Source organism: Hesperophylax consimilis, unplaced genomic scaffold (assembly GCF_061612785.1).
Source record: "Hesperophylax consimilis isolate HC1 unplaced genomic scaffold, BYU_Hcon_1.0 scaffold_35, whole genome shotgun sequence".
Lineage (NCBI taxonomy): Eukaryota > Metazoa > Arthropoda > Insecta > Trichoptera > Limnephilidae > Hesperophylax > Hesperophylax consimilis.
Genome location: NW_028301265.1, coordinates 1,653,586 through 1,672,848, shown reverse-complemented (window position 1 = coordinate 1,672,848; position 19,263 = coordinate 1,653,586). Strand labels below are relative to the sequence as shown.

Sequence of the window (19,263 nt, the reverse complement as noted above, 5' to 3'; positions counted from 1 at the left end):
TGAAATAAAACTGGAATCAAGAGTTACGATAGAATAACAATAAGACTCAAACAAGTATAACGAATTCGGTCAAGGTTTGCAGGGGAGGTAAGATGAAAAGGAAATCGCTTATATTAAATAAATAATATTGAAATCTCTAAATTAACTCCAATATAAAAAAAGTACTGCAAATTAAATAAGAGAAATAAAAAAATAATCATCTCATTTCAAAGATGCGAGCGCACCATATATAAATTAATGTGGACGACCATAGTAATAATAATTTTGAAAAATAGGTACACGGAGAAGAATGAGCCCGTTAAAAAAGTGGTAGTATTGGGAAGTAAGAGCTTCATAGATGCACGCACAGATGGCAGTGCATAGAGCTAGCGTGGAAGTCCGCAAAATGGAGCCAGTGGCCAGTAGTCGCCAGGGCCAGTGGTAAGGCTCTCAGAGAAACTTACTGTTTCAGATTCCAATTAGCCAGCTTCTAGTTAGGTCGACTATCGAGTCACCTTTATTATACGCGGAGTAATAATAAATCCCTGATTAATCTAAAAGAACCAATGATTTATAAACTCCTTCCAAGACGAGTTGGAGACCTGACTGTACGAACACAACAGATAGCATGCCAATTTCCTGATAAAATATTAGTAATTCAGAACATATCGAGAACACGTGTCCTTTTCCTAGTGAATATCATGACGGAATGCGATAAAATCAGTACGTCATTATCATAACATTCGCTGTTAACTGATACATTGTTAGAAACTCTGTCAATTCATTCTTTAAAGACCTGTAGTCCTGTTTTTAACAGGTAAACCAATAATTAGACTAGATTTTTAATAAACTAACAGTATTCTAATCAGTTAGTTTTCTCAGTGAGATAAAGAAAAAAAACTTAATGTAAGGTAACAACGCGTAGTCAAAGTGTGACAGTTGTTTCGCCTACCGAAGGCAGAATGTTGAAAAATGATTGAGCAATTTCTAAGTAGATGTAATGCAATTCCAGCATCTAATATATCTACACGCTCATGACAGCACAGTTCATCTTTTTTTAAACTAACCTAACTAAGATAGAGCGTATGTGGGAATCGGCCAAATGGGGTAATAAAACAGAAGAGGAAAACTTTTATGTTAGGGTAGGTTAGGAATTCGATCGTCAGCGTGTAGATGCAGCCACGCAAACACTTGTATTTTCGATAATATTTTGAATATCTATGACAGTCGAGTACAGAAATTATTTATTTCAATGAATTAAACCGATAATAATCTATATATACGGTGTCCGAAAACTCGTAGTACAAGAGTGAAACTTGTAAATCACATTTGGAGTTGATTTTGTTTCATCAGCTTTTTAATTTTTTTTTCTCAGAGAGGAAAGTTTTTTAGATTCATCAGTTTCCCGCTTGTTCTATGAGTTTCCGGACTCCGTGTATAAAGAAGAGTGTCCCGGTGTAGGTTCGTGATATTTTTTAAAAACAAATCTACAGTTTTATTCCGACATTGTTGAAATTTTTCACACTTTTCAAAACGGTCAGTGTAACTTTTTAAAAACCCCCCCACACCTTTTACACATGCCTTAAAACACAATTTTGATATTTTTTAATTAAATTTTGCATAATCGACGTTCAAAATAAAAGGAAAATTACTGTCTACAATCTGATTTCCAAAAACCCTGTGCAAAACCCGATAGAGGCCGGGGATTTCTACTAGTTATAAATAAACACATGACCAGGACCAAGTCCAATTAACACATTAGATATTATACAAAGTTTATGCAAGGAGAAATGTTACAATAAAAGATGTTATGACAAAAATAGGACACAAAAACAATAGAGATAATGTCAAGTCAAGACAGGAACAAGGTTTTGATGGAGTTCACGACTTCTGCTATATCAATACAAAATATTACTTGCGTAATGACGAACAAAATCATTTAGGCTTACACCAAACAATTCAAGATCCTGACTTGAGTTGACAAATCTGGCCATTCTGGACATTGGTGATCCATAATTTGTGGAGTGTTGATTGAAAAAAAAGCAAATCATTATTTCTGAGTCTAAGGGAAGGGTATTAAAAGGGATGAATTGTTGAAGTAGATGTGTCAATCATACTGTTAATAATTTTGAAAATGCAGATAAGATCAAAGTCCTTCCTACGTTTTTCTAAAGAAAGATATAATTTTACTTCAACTTCATCGTACGAGTGATCGCCTATTTCTAGCCCTAACCTCCAATCATTCCCCTTAAGAAGCGATGCTGTACGGATTCAATATGATTATTGCGAACATCATAGAGTGGAGACAAAATAATGCAGGCATATTCTAGATTAGGGCGAACCAACGATAGGAAAGAGTTTTCATTATTGTCATTAAGTCAGAGGTGATTCTATTGATGAAACCAAATAGCTTAAGAGATTTATTAACCACGTTGTTAATATGATCACGAAAAGACAGCTTGTAATCTAAAATGACACCAAGGTCTTAGATAGACTGAACAGGATAAGCAAAGATCATTTAGTTTATTATCAAAAATAATTGGTTTTTTCGCTCGGTAAAATGACATAATTTTGCATTTGTCAACATTAATTCCAAGCTGTTATTTTACACCAATCATTAAATGATTTAATATCTAATTGAAAAATAAAACAATATTGGTAGGATTTAATTAATTTGAGAATGAAGTGTTAAAGTTTTCGTCTACTTATAGACGGTTAGACCAAGCTAATAATTTTATAAAATATATTTTAACCTTGGCTATCGCTTGAGAAGTGCTTCTGCAATGTCGTTATAACCACCGCAATATTATTCACCTCGTGAGATTAAAAGTTATCACAAATCACTGGCAGTGGTTTGCGGTTCATTTATTTGTCTTCTTTTAACACCGTTAAATGTTTTCCAACAAGGAGACAGCAAAACTACTGTAACCGCCATTGTCATAAAAACACTTTAACACAACTCATTAACTAATCCCCGTTAACTCGTGTTTCAATTGTCATACACTCATACAACGACTGAACAATCTGTTGAAATAAACACTAATGGCATACTTGAAACTGAAGTTCTAAAACGTGTGTCAGTAATATTATGTAATTAGGTATCAGGCGTTTGAAGCCACGTTTTAGTTTTTTTGCGGTGCATTGGAGGAACGCTTCTCAAATATCTACAGCTCCTTAAATATCATTTTGGTGGAAACACCTTCAGCTGGTGCACTGAGGAAAATGAATACAGCTTTTTTTTCAAGATACTGTTAAAAATTTGACTAAATGATCATTTCCCAATAAAATATTAGTCATTCAGAATATATCTCAACACGTGTTCACGCAGGTGCCCTTGTCCGAAAAAATATAATGGACTAGGTATATGCTGAATTATTATTATTTGGAAGAACACGTGTTACGACTTCCTAATAACATATTGGTTATTTGTTATGAAATTTGTCAATTTTTCGTTACAGGCCTCTCCAGTTCCATTTTTAACAGGAAAACGAATAATTTGACCAGATTTTTAACAAATTAACAATAGTTCATATTAAGTTTTCTCCGTGTTCCCACTCCTATTGGAGGTTGGGTATTATCAGGGCCGACTTCACTCAACAACATAATAATATTGATCTATGTTATTTACGTAATAATAATAAATACGTAATTATAACTCTCCTAATAAAAAAGATGTTTGTGTTTTAGGAGAGGAGAACTATTTGTATATATTATTGTGTAAAGTTATAAAATGACAGTTATGAAATAAGTGAAGTTACATTACAATTTTCAAAGCCAAAAGTTACAAATTGAAGTTTTGCAAGGTTCACGTCAACTGTTTTCCAATAAACTTCTTATCAGTTTTATCCTTCGTTTTCGAATAAAATCAGTCGCCCATTAGTTATTGTTTAATGAATTCTCTGCAGTAGTCTGAAGTCTGATCGTGTTATACGTTTAATCAATTATGTGCAATTAACATACATACATTGTAAAGATAAACACATCTTGAATATTTTTGCAATCAACTCCCATTGTTTTGGATTCCCGTAAGTTTTACACATAGTTAGTTAATTGTGGGCGCATTTATCTTGTAGATAGTGTTGTAATTGAATGTAATCTGTTATTATTTTATAGAGAAGAGTGATGAATGATAGAACGTCAATTACAGAAGAGTGAAAAAAGTGAGAAAATATTATGCATAATGCTGAAATTTCAAAGAAATGAATTTTAATTGAGACACCCGCTCATATTCGTGTGATTTTAAAGACGTTCGATCGCGTCGACACATTCTAGTGCACTTGGAAATAGAATACACTAGAAAAGCCCCGCTTGTTAGTAAGCGAATGATAGTGGGCCCATTAAAGAGGTAGGTACCCACTACGAAATTATAAATCTAACGACAAAAAGCCTGTTTGTGGATTATCAAGAGTAGCAAAATTTTCAAAAAATCCTCAGTCATGACAATTATTTCCCTCTTCCGATAATAATTGTTCCTTTTGATGGAGATTGGAGGAAGATTACATTCTGTTTTACAAGACGATACAATATAATACGTAGTATCTTTTCATATTTTTTAAGAGAAGAAATGAGAATATAAGGAACGACCAAAGATAACATTGAACGGTTGAAAGTTTGATGCCACAATAACAATTACATTGAATGGTTGAAAGTTTCATGCCACAATAACAATTACATTGAATGGTTGAAAGTTTGATGCCACAATAACAATTACATTGAATGGTTGAAATGTTGATGCCACAATAACAATTACATTGAATGGTTGAAAGTTTGATGCCACAATAACAATTATATTGAATGGTTGACAGTTTGATGCCACCATAACAATTATATTTAATGGTTGAAATTTTGATTCCAAAATAACAATTAAATTGAATGGTTGAAAGTTTGATGCCATAATAACAAATAATGAAAAGAGTTGCTGCACGGAGAAAACTTACCGATAAAATATATTACTAATTTATTAAGAATCTCTTCAAATTATCCGTAATCCGGTTGAAATCGGGATTTCAGACCTTTAAATAATTAATTGACAGGTTTTCTAATAAATTGTCAGTAAAACACGAATGTATTTTTCAATTTTTTTATTAAATCAGCAATACTCATTTTTCTCTGTGAGTAGCCATATTCATACATATTTGTTTATATCATATTATCAGTTTGATCATATTTGATGCTTCCTCGGGTAACTTTTCCACAAATCAAAATGTGTACACATATGTATATAAATTTACTTGATATGGCTTACCTTTTAAAAATCACCGGACATGGAATTGGAGTAAAAGAAGATAAGGCTTACCTGAAACAATAAGAAAACACACATTAGTAAAGTTGTAATCAAGCAGACAACATAATCAATTCTTCGATTAATTCGGGTTTTATACATTTAGTTATCTACGTATATTATTTTTAATTATAGTTTGACTCTTTAATTTGGGGTTATTTTGGGTATCGAAAGGACCAATCTTGAGTATATTATATCAATGGTTCTGAAATACTGTCGTCCGAAACCACTGGAACGCCGATGGGTCTCTGGAGAACTTGCGAGCATTCAAATATGATTATTAGAATAATTTGCGATGTCATTTTGACCTTTGCTTCTAAAAATGTATAAAAAACAAAATCAGCATCGTTTGGGCTAATACAACGTTTTTTTCCATTAATATTTTTCTGTTTTATGCTCCGGCCTTCAATAGGTTAATGAAAGCGACGTTTTGCAAAGGCGTCGAATCTTAAAAAATACCGTACTTTTCCCATGTTTTACTTTGCCCATAAAATAGGCGAGTAAAATAAAATCAAAAGTACAAAACAATTTTATGTTTTCTTGGTCACCAAACTAGGTAAGGCCCGTATTATTGTGGTCGAGGATCGTTACGTAAATACATAAAATAAAATAATCAATAAACATAAATTCGCAACAATTCATTTGCTCTCATGAACTCACCCGTGGAGAGAACCACGAACTTCTTAAATGTAGATCAAAAGATCGATATGTTTTTCATTTTCTACAACGCTCTTACAAAGTTTTTGTCACTACATTACATAAACGGTACAATTATAATGACAGACTCCAATCTGTAATGTTATAAATAAATTATACAAACTGAATGAAATAAATAAATTTAAAAAAGACATTTAAAAAAAAAACAAATAATTTTCGTTATAATTTTTTTAAATTGTTGTAGTTCATTAGTTAAAACAGTTCGGTTAAATTTCAGTAGCAAATATTTTGGGAATCAAGTAGATACCTATGTACACATTTTGTATATTAGAAATTTCCGAAATTCTGTTCAGTTTTTCAAATTTTTGTCAAAAATGATTTGTTATGTGATACCGCAGTATAATTTCAACTGCTTCCAAACGTCTAGAGACAGTGAGACTATGGCATCCCCAATGGAAGGATATGGTGAAAAGGAAGGTGGAGAAGTACCCGGCTATTTATATCTGGTCACCAAACACGGCCAAAGCCAGTTCAAGCAACATTTTGAGAACACTGAAAATATCTTCCGCTTTGAAATGTGCCGCAAATATACTACTCGTTTATATTATTTTTAATGTTTTTTTGTGAAAAAACACAAATTAATTCTCATTATCTAAAATTAGATTAAACTGCCGCCACCTCGGAACAGGCTCAGCCTAGTGAGGTGGATTATACCAAAAAATGTATGTTAATTTATTGGTTAATAAATAATTTAAAAAAAAATTAAATAAAATTTACTTGCGCACGCCGGGATTTGAACCCGCGATATCCGGTTTGCTGGGCGAGAGCTTTACACCTCGACCACGGATGCCGTCATAAATATTGTCATATACCATCGTACTATTGTGTTGACCCTCAGTAAGTCATATTGTGTAAATAAGTGGCTAATGCCGGAAAAGTCTACGTATCTACAAAGGGGCTTCTTGTAAGATTGGTATTTTTGTGCAGCTTCTCGTGCAAGTCACCAAAACGTTAATAAAAATTATTACAAACCCCACTCTTGATTTAACCGACAGTTATAGCTGCCGACACCCCTTCCAAGAACCAATTTCTCGAATCAGGTTCGACACCTGACCAAGCGCAACGTTTGCCCGACTATTGCAGAATACCGTGTAAACTGGGCTTGGATTACCCACTGCCGGCTAATAGTGGACTTTGATAAATTAATAGTGATTTATAACACGTAACCAGTTCGTAATGAAGCGAACCTTTTAACTAAATTAAGAGAGAATTATAAGAAAAGCAAATGCATAATGGGTAAGAACTTGAAAAGACGTCGTAGTAGAATACCTAATGGGCGCTTTACACGATGCTTTTTTTCGTACCGGTACCCGTTTGGAAAGTATTTATATAAACGCCCATTTGGGCTTTTACACGCATAACATGATGACTGGATAACTCGTCAAAATGATAATTCAACATACATTTAAAAAGTGATACAACAAAACTAGGTTAAATAGGTAAGGTTTATTTGTTGCTTTTTTTCATCGCTTTTAATGACATATCACCTTTTAAAAGTGTGTTGAATTGTCACTGTGTTGAGTTATCATGGAATAGATCACTGTAGAAATATATTGTATATTTGTACAGCGCCCTTGAGGTGATTTTGCACAAAAACGGCGCTATACGAATCATCCAAATATTATTATTATTAACCGAAAAGATGACCGATACGGAAACTGGACGAAAAAAAGAATCGTGTAATCGTGTGGCTACCATAATACGGGCATGTGCCTAGTATGGTGGCTGCAGAAACAAAAAATGTTATAATTAAAATTTTTATGAATAAAGAAACACAAAAACAAAAAAAAACGCCCATAACTCTCCTTTTTATTATTATCACTATATATTATTTATAATTAATAAATAAAATCTACTAGAGCACGACAGGATTTGAACCTGCGACATTCGGATTGCTAATTGCGAGCCTTACCCCTCGACCACGGAGGACGTCAAATTGATTAAAACTTAATTTGATTTTCGGTCGCGGTTCCCGAACAAGATGACTACAGAAAAAGGTTGGTATTATTGAAACGAGAAAGGTTGCTTGATGAAATTATACTGTCAGAACAAAAGCGCTGATGATTTCCTGATAACATTTGACGTGGCCTTCTTCAAGCATCAAAAAGACCAGTCTTCTGATGAAGCTGATGGCGTAACAGCTGGCGGAAGCAACGGGAATGCAATGACACGAAAGGAAAAAGCATATTACGAATCTTCTTGTGAGAGTGAGAAAAGACCTATTGGCACAGGTAAAACGGTACCTGGCCACTCTCGTTACGCACAAAAGCCATTGAAGCTCTGGTCAAACAGGTCTGCAACGTCTGCAAAGCAGCGAATGTGGATGGAAGATGACCGGTTTGGACTTGAACGATTCGAGCAGAAGTGTTATCGGTCTCAAATCTTTTGTTAGACATAACACAGATGGTAATATAACTTTGATTGATGTGAATTAATTATGTTTTTAGTCTTAGAATAAAGAATAACACAAGGAGTACCTTTTGGACTTGTTTCGTGATCCAAATATTTGCCTAATCGAGACATAAATTTCCAATACAAAACTGTGTTTACGAAATTCAAATGGGATGGAGGACTACGTCATTTTTGTATAATAATTAGATCCCAATGGTCAAGTGGTTGAAGACGTTGTCCCGGTAAGACAGAGATCCTGGGTTCGATTCCCAGTTGTGTCTTGTTCTGTTTCATGTTTGGTTTAGATTTATTAGTATTATCTTCTTCTTCTTCGATGATTTATTACATTGGTGGGCCCTGCCAGCCCTAAAGCAGGCGCAATTCGAGCAGGCATAGTCAAAGAGCCAAGGCGCTGATACTCCAACACCTAATACAGCGCCCTTGAGGTTTTTACTAGCACCAGGTGCCGTTTGGATCCAAAATAACCCATCTTAATACCGTAAAATAAAGTCGAAATCTTAATGACATAAGTGAAGAAGGCGTCTATAAAAATATGCGACACACAGCCCCGGTTAATGTGACGGACCTACGATCGTATTTGCCGTAGCAAATACGAATATGAATACCTCGGGAAGTTTATTAAATTAATCGCCTAAAAAAATAAACTCTGATGATTGCCGCTAATTTTATTTAGACAATCTAACAGCAATGACGCCACGGCCGTTACAGCCCAACATAAAGATCTAATCACATAGTCATCTGTCCGAGACTGTGTCAGAACAGAATGCCACGCGATTCTGGCAATTAGCGCTGCCATAACATTGCCGCAGGTAATGACCAAGAAGCGGTGTCCGTCGTCTGTCGGGCATCATTCCTAACCAAACGACGACGCACACAATACACGGGGTTCTCAACCAGTGGGCAGAGGCCATCAAGTGGTATGTGGAAAGATTTCATGGGTCCGGTAGGTTCGATTAAAAATAGCTATTATACCAGCAATGATCGCAAGTGTTACGTAGTTGAATAACAGTAGTAATACAATCGCACGTTATCGCAGTCTAGCTTGTACGACGTGGTTGATTGACAATATACAACTGACAACCGGTGGTACTCTCTTTACTGCACTAGTGTGAAATCCATCAAGCAGAATCGAAAATTTCCTTTGGCCATGTTTAAGAGAAAGCTACAAGCTAAAAAAATGTATACTCTTGGTATACCTTTACCTACGATAAAGGCTAAAACGGAGTCTAGAAACGTTCGATTTCAAGCAAATAACTGGTTTTTATTTATTTTGTAAATAATTTTATAAGAAAGAAATAAAGTTAATCACGTGAAACTGTCACAGATAATCTTAGCTATAATACTGTATTTTTTAAAAGCTGTTTCCTTTATGCGTTCATACATTTCTATTGAAAAAATATATTTTTTAGTAGTTCGCATTTATATTGTTTATTGAGTAATTTATATATTTATTTGTATTCTACTCAAGCGAAGCGATATGAAAACTTTCAATTCATGTAAAGCATATTATTTGGTATTCATAATGTACACTAATTCGTTATAAAGATTAATCAAAATAGTGATTTAGCATTAAGCTTCGCCTTAATTGCACAGATGTTTCTAGGGCACCTATTTCTTCATCTCATTGAAACTAGACCAGAGTTCGGGCACTTAAAGGGAATATCACACGGTCGTTTATGCAAAAGAGGCAGAGATCAGCAAACGACACCAAACTTAGAGTTTCTGGAGATACATACCTAATTCCAAAAAACTTGTTAAAACTTTTGTATAAGTTTTAGTTATAGTATAAGTTTTAGTATTTCATCCGAGATAGTCTTAAGGTTCGGGGTAGACCCAAAACCTCCTAAGGCGGGGACACTGAATTAAATCAGCCTCCTAACTTGTATGAGAACCTCCAAAAATGTATTTGTGTATATTTTTTTTAAATTAACTAAAACATTTTAAGATGTTTTAATAAAAAAAAAATTAAAACGATAATTTTTGAAAAATCCCATACTAGTTAGGAGGCTGCTTTGAATGAGTATCCCAGCCTTGTGGTCTATGAGGTTTTGGTAGACCCCGCATTCCGAATTTCTACCGACATATAACATGCTCTCTATTAAAAAGATAGTGTTTTATTAAATATTTTCACAATAGTCACTTGCTTATTAACCCCTTCAGTAATCATTAAAAAATTAAAAATCGAAAAAAAAAAACAAAATTTTTTTATGAATGAAATTTATTTACTGATCCTATATCCTTCATAAATGGTATTACTCACAGACATAGGAATTAATAGACGAGAAGATAAAGGCGAGGGGTAAAATCAACTGTTGAAGAACGAAGGGAGTGAAGATGACTGTGATTCGTCAATAAATCAATCTGACAGTAAATAGGCATCTCGCATTATAATATCACCATTTACTTCTTAAAAGTAAAATCTGCTTTGAATGAATAGACATTTTTACATGGGAGCGCAAATTACTCGCCACGTTATGAACAAATTTGCGAAGTCCAAATTCGGCAAAGTAAGGCAGCTTCTATATTCAGAGTCGTAGTTAGTTTCAGAGTATTTAGTTAAGACACTTTTATAAATGTTCATAATTTACTTCCCAGCAACCAACCAGCTTTGTGTTTCGCGTCCAGACGTTTCTCGATGTGATAGTAACAACTGATTCATATTATACGATGTGAATATGCTTAAAATAAAATAAAATAATGCTTATATATGGAATGTAATACGACAATTGGGTTTATTCTCTTTTTTCGCATCTATTTTTACCAGTTTTCATAGTACAAGTAAACATTTTGCCGTGTTATTTCGTAAAATGAACCGATGATGCCTCGACCATAGTTCGCACAAGAATGATGACGTCACGTTTTCAAATATCACTTGAGGCCGTACGCGAGCCCAGCCGGCTCAATGGAACCGGTATGGGGAGTGGGGATAATACGCTTTTAATCACTTAGGGCAGGTCTACCTAATATTCATATGTCTATGGTATTACTGGACCAAAATGGGATTGAACGTTGATATTATGGTGCATAGTGTGAGATAAGAAACAAAAGAACACAACTCACAACCGAGAGATCTCAATGGGTTAATAAATATGTTATTATTTTGCAGGAGGGCAGTGAGAACCAGCCATCAATAAGTCCGAAGATCAGAAAAGATTACGCATCTCTGCAACAACAGAAGTCGCGGTGTATGACCAGACCAGTGACCACTTCGATAACCTGCACCCGGGGGGGCGTGACTGCTGCCTATGCGGTAATGGAAATGGCGTGGCGGTCAACAACATCGGCACATCATGCAGGGCCTGTTTGCCAAGTGGACGCGTACATTAGCCCGGAGTGAAAGAGGCCGAAAAAAAATTATTTTCGAATTTCAAAAACCCTATATCATTTAATGTTGCTGTAGATAAATAGCTGTTGAAAAATATTTTTTATTTTTTTTTGACATATTATGATCTTCAGGTGGCGCAGAGGACCTGAAATTTTGAAAAAATGATCGATTCTAGAAATTTTTAAAAAATTTAAAACAAAATTATTATCATATTTAACTTTATTATTTGAATTAAAATATAAGGAACATTAAGAAAATATATATTTTTTAATCATTTCAGCCTTCAGTCGTGTCATATGCGTATGGGGTAGCTCCCTGAATTCCAGAGGAAAAGTGTAATTTTGTTCCGAATTTCGGCATTTCTTTTCTCGATTTTATTCTTGCTCGAATATATCCATCGCGTGCTGTACTTCCGCAAACAGCCAAGCTAGCTTCAGTGACCAGCTTCACACCTCTTTCCACAGCCTGTGTGTGACAGGGAAAATTTTCAATCCGGATATTTATATGTTCGCTCATAATTTTGTCCCATAATTCACTGTCACCGTATTTTTTTTTTGAATGGTGGCTAGAATATTTTTTCTGTCTTCCAGTTTATCAAATCATAATAATCGTTGGCTTCGAAGTTTAGTTTTGGAGTCAAGAATGTCCTTACTTTTTTCTCCTTTGCATTTTGTCGGGCTTTAAGAATTCTTCTTACTGCTAATTCTTTTATATGCTGTCTTTCGTCTTGTAGCATCGCTAATAAAATATTTTCAGAATGAGCGAAGAAAGAGTTCCGCTCGATTATTCGAAAAAAAATTGTTTTCAGCTCATATTTTAAATAGGAGCATCTTTTTATCATACTAAGGACATGTTTCGGACAATCTTTACATGAAGGTTTTGTTTTTATGGTGAACCATATTGGCGCATACACTTTTATCACAAACGTAGCAATCTCAACCAGACTATGAGTTGGAAACTTTGTTGCTACATATAGTCTCAATATTCTATTTGCACAGGTTAGCCAACGAGAGTGTGCCAGCTTTCCTGGTTGCTTATTAGCCAAATCAGTTTTTACGCTGCCTTGTGTTACAGCTTGACAAATTTTATACAGATATTTTTGATCATTGCTTAGAATTTTCGATATCGGGTAAGACTGTCGTAATTTTATCAATTTTCACCACAGGGAGGTCTTCACAGTGCTGTAACATCTTGCCAATGACTCCTGCGAACGTATTGAGACCTGAAGTACTGCCATCCAAAGTATTAAAAAGATGACGCAGTGGTAATTCGTTGGCATGCAACAAACATATAAACCAGTGTAATGGTCTATTTAAATGTCTTTCAATCAATGCGATTGCTTCATTCTTGAAGCCCGTGTTTACAGCCGCTCCATCGCATCCAATGGCTACAATGGTTGATAAATCTCCGAAGTGCAAATTTAAAAATTCTACAATTGAATCCTTATTAGAATTAACGGTTCCAGAAGGAGGCGCGACGTGGCCAATGTACTAAGAATCTGGCTCGGAGAGCAAAACAATATGTTGTTCAGTAATGGTTCTCCTGTGGTACTTGTTATCATGTTTTTCCTGCCCAATTGTCTTGTCTTTCCGACCATCAAAATATAACCCACTTATTTTACCGTCAGAACTCCCGAAGCTCGAAATCTGCCTTCTTTGCAACTCTTCTCGAACTTTTCGGCGCTCGCGTCGTAATTTACTTCTATCTATTACTTTTGAGAAATCTTGTTTACAAATAAAACCAATATCTTGAAGAACTGCACTGGCGATGGTTGATGCTTATCTGTCGGAGACACCAGTCCTGTCACAGGCAGTGGCAAGATTTTTTAATCGATGCCTCATCTGATTTGTTTGTGATTTCGATGTGGATGGCGTGGAGTATGTCGGAAAAAGTGTATAAAAGTCTGGATCTTGATTGCTGTCTGATAATCTTACACTATCATCCGAGGTCTCTGAAGTCTCTGGTGAGGGGCTCAGAGGTTTCTCAACAGTCTGTTTTTGAAGTAATTTATTTTGCCTCATCAGTCGTAATTGCCTACGCTCCAAATCCTTGGATGCCACTATATCTTTTGAGCCGATAAACATTTTGCGGGTACTTCTCTGATCTTGCAGGAATTCTAAGCTCCTTCTTGGGTATTTTCACTAAACATTTACAAAAATCGACACAAATGCACTTGCAAACAGCAATATCAAAGAGTTTTTTTGTTGCATCTTCATAAAATTCAGTTTTCTTTTTAGGTACTCGACATTTCAAGCATTTGTACTTGTGATAATACCGGGTTAGTTTAGTTACAATTTGACGTTCAGTTACAATAGGAATAGACGCTTTATTCCACAACATAATTAGATCAATTGCAATTATTTCACATATATCTTTCACGGAAGGATCTTTTCCATTTGATAACCACTGCAAGTCATTTCTAATCCACAAATAATACTTTATTACATCCGAATAAGTTGGCAACACATTGTCTTTTAATTTTTCTGGGCCACCAAACATAGAACACATTGAATTTTTTCTTGTTTTAGGCATATTGCAAAGAAATCACAATCAAGTTTTCGTAACTGTTCCAACGAACGTGCTAATGTCAGTTAATTACTGATTAACTGCAGCTGTTGTTACGCAAAATAGTGTCAAAGGATGGGGGGAAGAGGAGTAAGTTAGATGGCTAAAACTAAAATACATTTTGTGACGTTTAAGCTGGATTAGATGATGCGCTTATTTACTATCAAAATCTGAAAAAACACCATTTTTGTAGAACTTTAGGGTCAGTGCGCCACCTGAAGATGAAGTTGGAATTTGATGATATTTTGTGTACTTAATAGGGTACTACCAAGGCACCCATTGGTAATATAGGAAACACGAAATTCGAAAAAAAGTTTTTTCACTCCGCCCTAGCGTACATGCAGAAAAGATCCAACTGACAAATTATCTCAGTTTTAAGATATTTGAGGAAATATAAGATTGAATAAATATAAAATTACAGTAAGCTGCCAGCTTTAACAAATTAATGTAAATTTTGGAATTAGTATTTCTCTCGCTGATGGTGATCAATTTATATAAGTAATAATAAACAAACATTTTTTTTCGGAATAACTTTATTGAGTAAAACCTCAAATTGTAATATTTAATTATTGAAGACAATATTTGCGATTTCTAAACGAAAATCTGAAACAGAAAAATCAGAAAAGGATATGGTATATATTCATACATAAAGATAGTTGCCAATAAAAATGTGCGGTGAAAAAATGAAGACAATGTTGGTAGTTCTTATTCGAAGTATGATACAGTTAAAAGTGACCGAGGGGGATAGGGTCCCATTAGCTCAGTTGGTAGAGCTGTGTCCCGGAAAGACAAGGGTCCTGGGTTCGTGTCCTAGATGTGACTCAATAATTAAACAAACATTTCATAGAAAAAAGATCACAGCGACGATTTGTTTTCAAGAAGGATCCACAAAATATTGCACTCATTTTTTTGAAACATTTGTTTATCGACTCTATCTTTAAAGCGACTATATTATAAACAAGTTATTCTTAATCGACGTTTTAATAAAGAAAAGAAAACAGATCCGAATTGAGTAGGGGCTCGAAGCTCCTTGAAGTAATTTTCTCACGAAAACAAATAATCCATTCAATATTATTATTATTAAAGCAAAGATTCGTTTTTGTGGCGTATTGTTAATTCTCTTGTTTACATATACTTGATGATCAGGAGATTTCAATAATTAATTCGGTTCGTCTGAGATTACGAGTGTGTTTATTATTGTGAGATATTTACAATAAATATCTAGTTGGACTTGGGTCCGTTCTATAGGGAAGTTCTAAGCGACTCTGAGCGGGAGGGAACTCGTACTGAGATGCTCTCCTGTAGATCGGCTAGCATCGGCTGTACTCGTAACCATTCGGTATTAGACCCAAACGGCCTACATGTTGTCTCTGTCATGTGGTATTACTACTGCCACATATGGAGACATCTTAAAAATACTAAACTAAACATCCCACATTAAATCTTCACACTTTAAAGACATCTGTTGAGCGGTATTAAAACTAGAAATATTTACCAACACTACAGTTTGTAAGGATCCAAAAACGAGTCTTGGGTCTTGGATTCTTTCTGCAATGTGCAAAACGTAAAATTCAAGTTTTGCAATATGCCTTTACTTTAGAATGGTATTACTACCAATATAATGTTTTTACTAGCTGAATCTTTTGTCCGATACATAAATTAGATACTCCCAATCTATTAAATGAATAATTTTTTTTTAAATATCCAAAGGGAGTTGAATCTTTTCTGCATATTTCCGTCCAAGTATGCAAGAGATATTCTGAATATTTGTGATGCAATGCAATACAGGTCAGAGTTGCATGGAATTCGTTAAATACGTTCGGTATGACAATAGCAATATCAATAAGGAAGCAACATTCGCATAGCCTGAATTAATTTATGCGTGTCTGTGGCGGCGGGACTTAGTTTTTTTAATTAAAATCTACAGTTTTAATCCAAAATTACGAAATTTAAAAAAAAACTAAGGGCGAGTTGTTTCGGAAAAACTGAACAATCGTTCAGATTCCCGAGTTCTATTCGAATGTAAGAAAATCTTCACGTCGATTTTATTCAAATATAAATTGGGTTGTTTCAACTCCGAAAAAGCTTCCGTTATATTTGAATAATCCGTTCCAGTGTTCCACGCCGAATCGGACAATTATTGCAGAGAATTCGATAGGAATTCATTTTTAGGCCGCAACACTCACAAGTTGTCTATGGAAGGCGGGCAAATGTCCGTCTTCTGTCAGATTTCTTTGCTCGTATGTTGTGCGTAATATTTTTTTACAAAATAAATAAAACAGTGAGTATAGTTTTTATTGGTATTCAGTTAATTACGTATTTAGTAAAGTTAATATGGTAACATGCAATCGTATTACTGATTTATTCTATCTTTTTCCAGGATGGGAAGTTCTTCCTAAACATAACCTAAAAGCCACTGAAGAAAATGGTGCTCAAATGACACCAGAATCATGGAAACAGATAGGAAATCAATATAATGCCCAGGGAAACTATAGTTAAACCAAACTATATGACTGTCAAACATTTAAACGCTGTTTATGTAGTTAAAACCTTGTGCCAGGTTGGTTAAAATTGATATATACTTGATATTTCTAATGCTTTATTGAATTTCCCTAACGTTATTAATAATTAACGCCCTATGAATAACTTTACTGAGAGCACCCTCAGTTTCTTGTTATTATCTGACACAATTCTTAATTTTGCGTTTTTTTATCATGTACCATATAATATATTACATTATATTATATTATCAATACTCGTTTTAGCGTCATCGCAGTCCAAGAGATAAAAATAATATATATGTACTGAAGGAATGCGACAGAGTTTATGATGTTATGACAAGTCTGTGTTTTGGATGATGGCTGTTCCTATGCAGAAACCAAATTATCTCCATGTGTCCATATCAACTCTCAAATTAAACGTTCAAGGGAAATGAACAAAACGGTTTTCGTTAGCAAGAACCGTATTATTATGTACAGTTAATTTGATATAAGTGGTATACTATTTTGATATTCATTCTCAATGTATTATGGCAAATATACATTGCACCGTCTACCTACATACAACTACATATATATATAAAACATATTGTACCGATGTTACTTATAATTTACAACGTGGAAGTTTTTCCCCTATAAATAAATAAGCATTTGAAATCATATAACATGGTTTCGTTTTATTTCTTATTTATCAAAAGTTGTAATATTGAGAACAATAGGCTTTTTATTATAATATATTTATTTTATTTTTTATTCATACATCAGAATAACTTTTTTATAAAGTATGATTTGGTGATGTGAGCCTCACTGGGTACGCAACCCGTGCTGAGGCCCTCATTTCATTTAATAATATTATGTATTTGTAAATTTTATACAGCCATGACTAGTGGTAATGAAGCTTTGATATTGCTTCTCAACACATATTTTATATCTGAAATTAAAGAAATTTGTTTTTAACTGTCTTCTGAAAATTTTAATGCCAGTTACAGGTTTATGCTAATTATGCAACATCCCAAACTATGAAATATTCATACGTGAGGGTAACTAGTCTGTTCAAAGGCCAGACAGGTACGATTGTCCCTCACGCAGATATCAGCTTAGTATGACGGTGCCAGTCCGTTCATTGCTTTATTCTTTATTTATAAAGTTAACTCTTTCTGTGACTCAAATCCAGTGTAGGAAATCATGTAGAAAGGTAGGGTATATAATGAACATCCCGTGGACACTATATAATATGTATTCAAATATTTATTAGGCAGACTAGCCCACAAATGTTTTACCAAAATATCGTTGGAAGACATTTTATGGATTGTTGTTATAGTATAAAACCATCCCGCCGTTTCCGCGGGGGCAGGCAGAGAGGACAGACTTCCAAACAAGTCGGTCTTGGCACAGACTCCTTGCCTCATTCATACTCATACATCGTCTCGTACATACTTTTCTGTTATTCTGTTATTACATTCGCCGACTCAAGTATCTGTCTCACTTGATCGAAAATGTCAATCACATGAAGAATGTTTGTTAAAATATCAATTTTTTCAGTCGGCAATAGTTTCTGATACATTGGTAGACAAGAGAAACAAACTTGCACCTTATGAATGTTTTTACCAGTTTTTTTTATCATTTTCAATCACTGAAACCAACGATACAAAAGCGAATTTCGACAATAGTATGTGTAGAAAAGATATCTAAACTTCTTCCCACAAAACCGTTAACTTCATAAATTTTAATCGTTAGGTTTTATTTGCGTTATTTGCCAAAATAGACGGGTCGTTATCACCATTAATAGGTACATTGTAGTGCATAAAATCTGTCAGATCGCAATTGTGACGTTTGCGCATGCGTCATTCTTTATCAAAATGGCGGATCGCGTTAACCGGCCGATTTCGGGTGATCACATTTTCATGAATATTTCGTTGAATTTTCTCTTGACGGACGATGAAACAACCCAATTTATGGAAAATTGAGTCGATTGACGTTGTGATGACTTTCTCACACGTGATTTTTTCCGAAACAACTCGCCCTTAGATTATGTGAGATTTCAAAAAACCGCCCGTTATCCCACCTTGAAGCAAAATTTTGATAGCATTAATGAAGTTTTGCATACATGACGTTCAAAATAACAGGAAAATTACTGTCTACATTTGGTTTCGATAATTGATGCCCGGGCATCGACGGGAAAGCTATTTTTTTAAGTAACTAATACCAACTGGTTATTTATAAGTTATGAGAGACTACTTAGTTGGACGCGATTAACTTTTATACATTTTTCAATATTTTATGTAACTATCCATGTATGTATAAAAAAAATCAATAATAAATAAAAAAAATTTAAAAAAACTTGTGATAGGTTGTAAGACAGAATAATTTAAACTCATTTCTTTGAGTTATTTTGAGTAATTGTAAAGCGCACTGAAAGTGATGAATAAGAACAAGCAATTTGGAGTCTTTTTCTACAAAAATGGTATATTATGAAAATAAAAATC

General features: G+C 34.4%; 1 protein-coding gene and 1 long non-coding RNA gene across 2 annotated transcripts in view; one reads left to right on the top strand and one right to left on the bottom strand.

Moving 5' to 3' along the window:
• LOC149409145 (uncharacterized) overlaps positions 1 to 19,263 on the bottom strand; it is a 336,879-nt gene that overhangs the window by 74,692 nt on the left and 242,924 nt on the right. The window lies entirely within an intron of this gene.
• On the top strand, positions 16,231 to 17,246 carry LOC149409146 (uncharacterized). Its single transcript, XR_016305258.1, has 3 exons — positions 16,231 to 16,560; positions 16,660 to 16,839; positions 17,045 to 17,246. It is a non-coding gene; the product is annotated as an uncharacterized LOC149409146 (long non-coding RNA).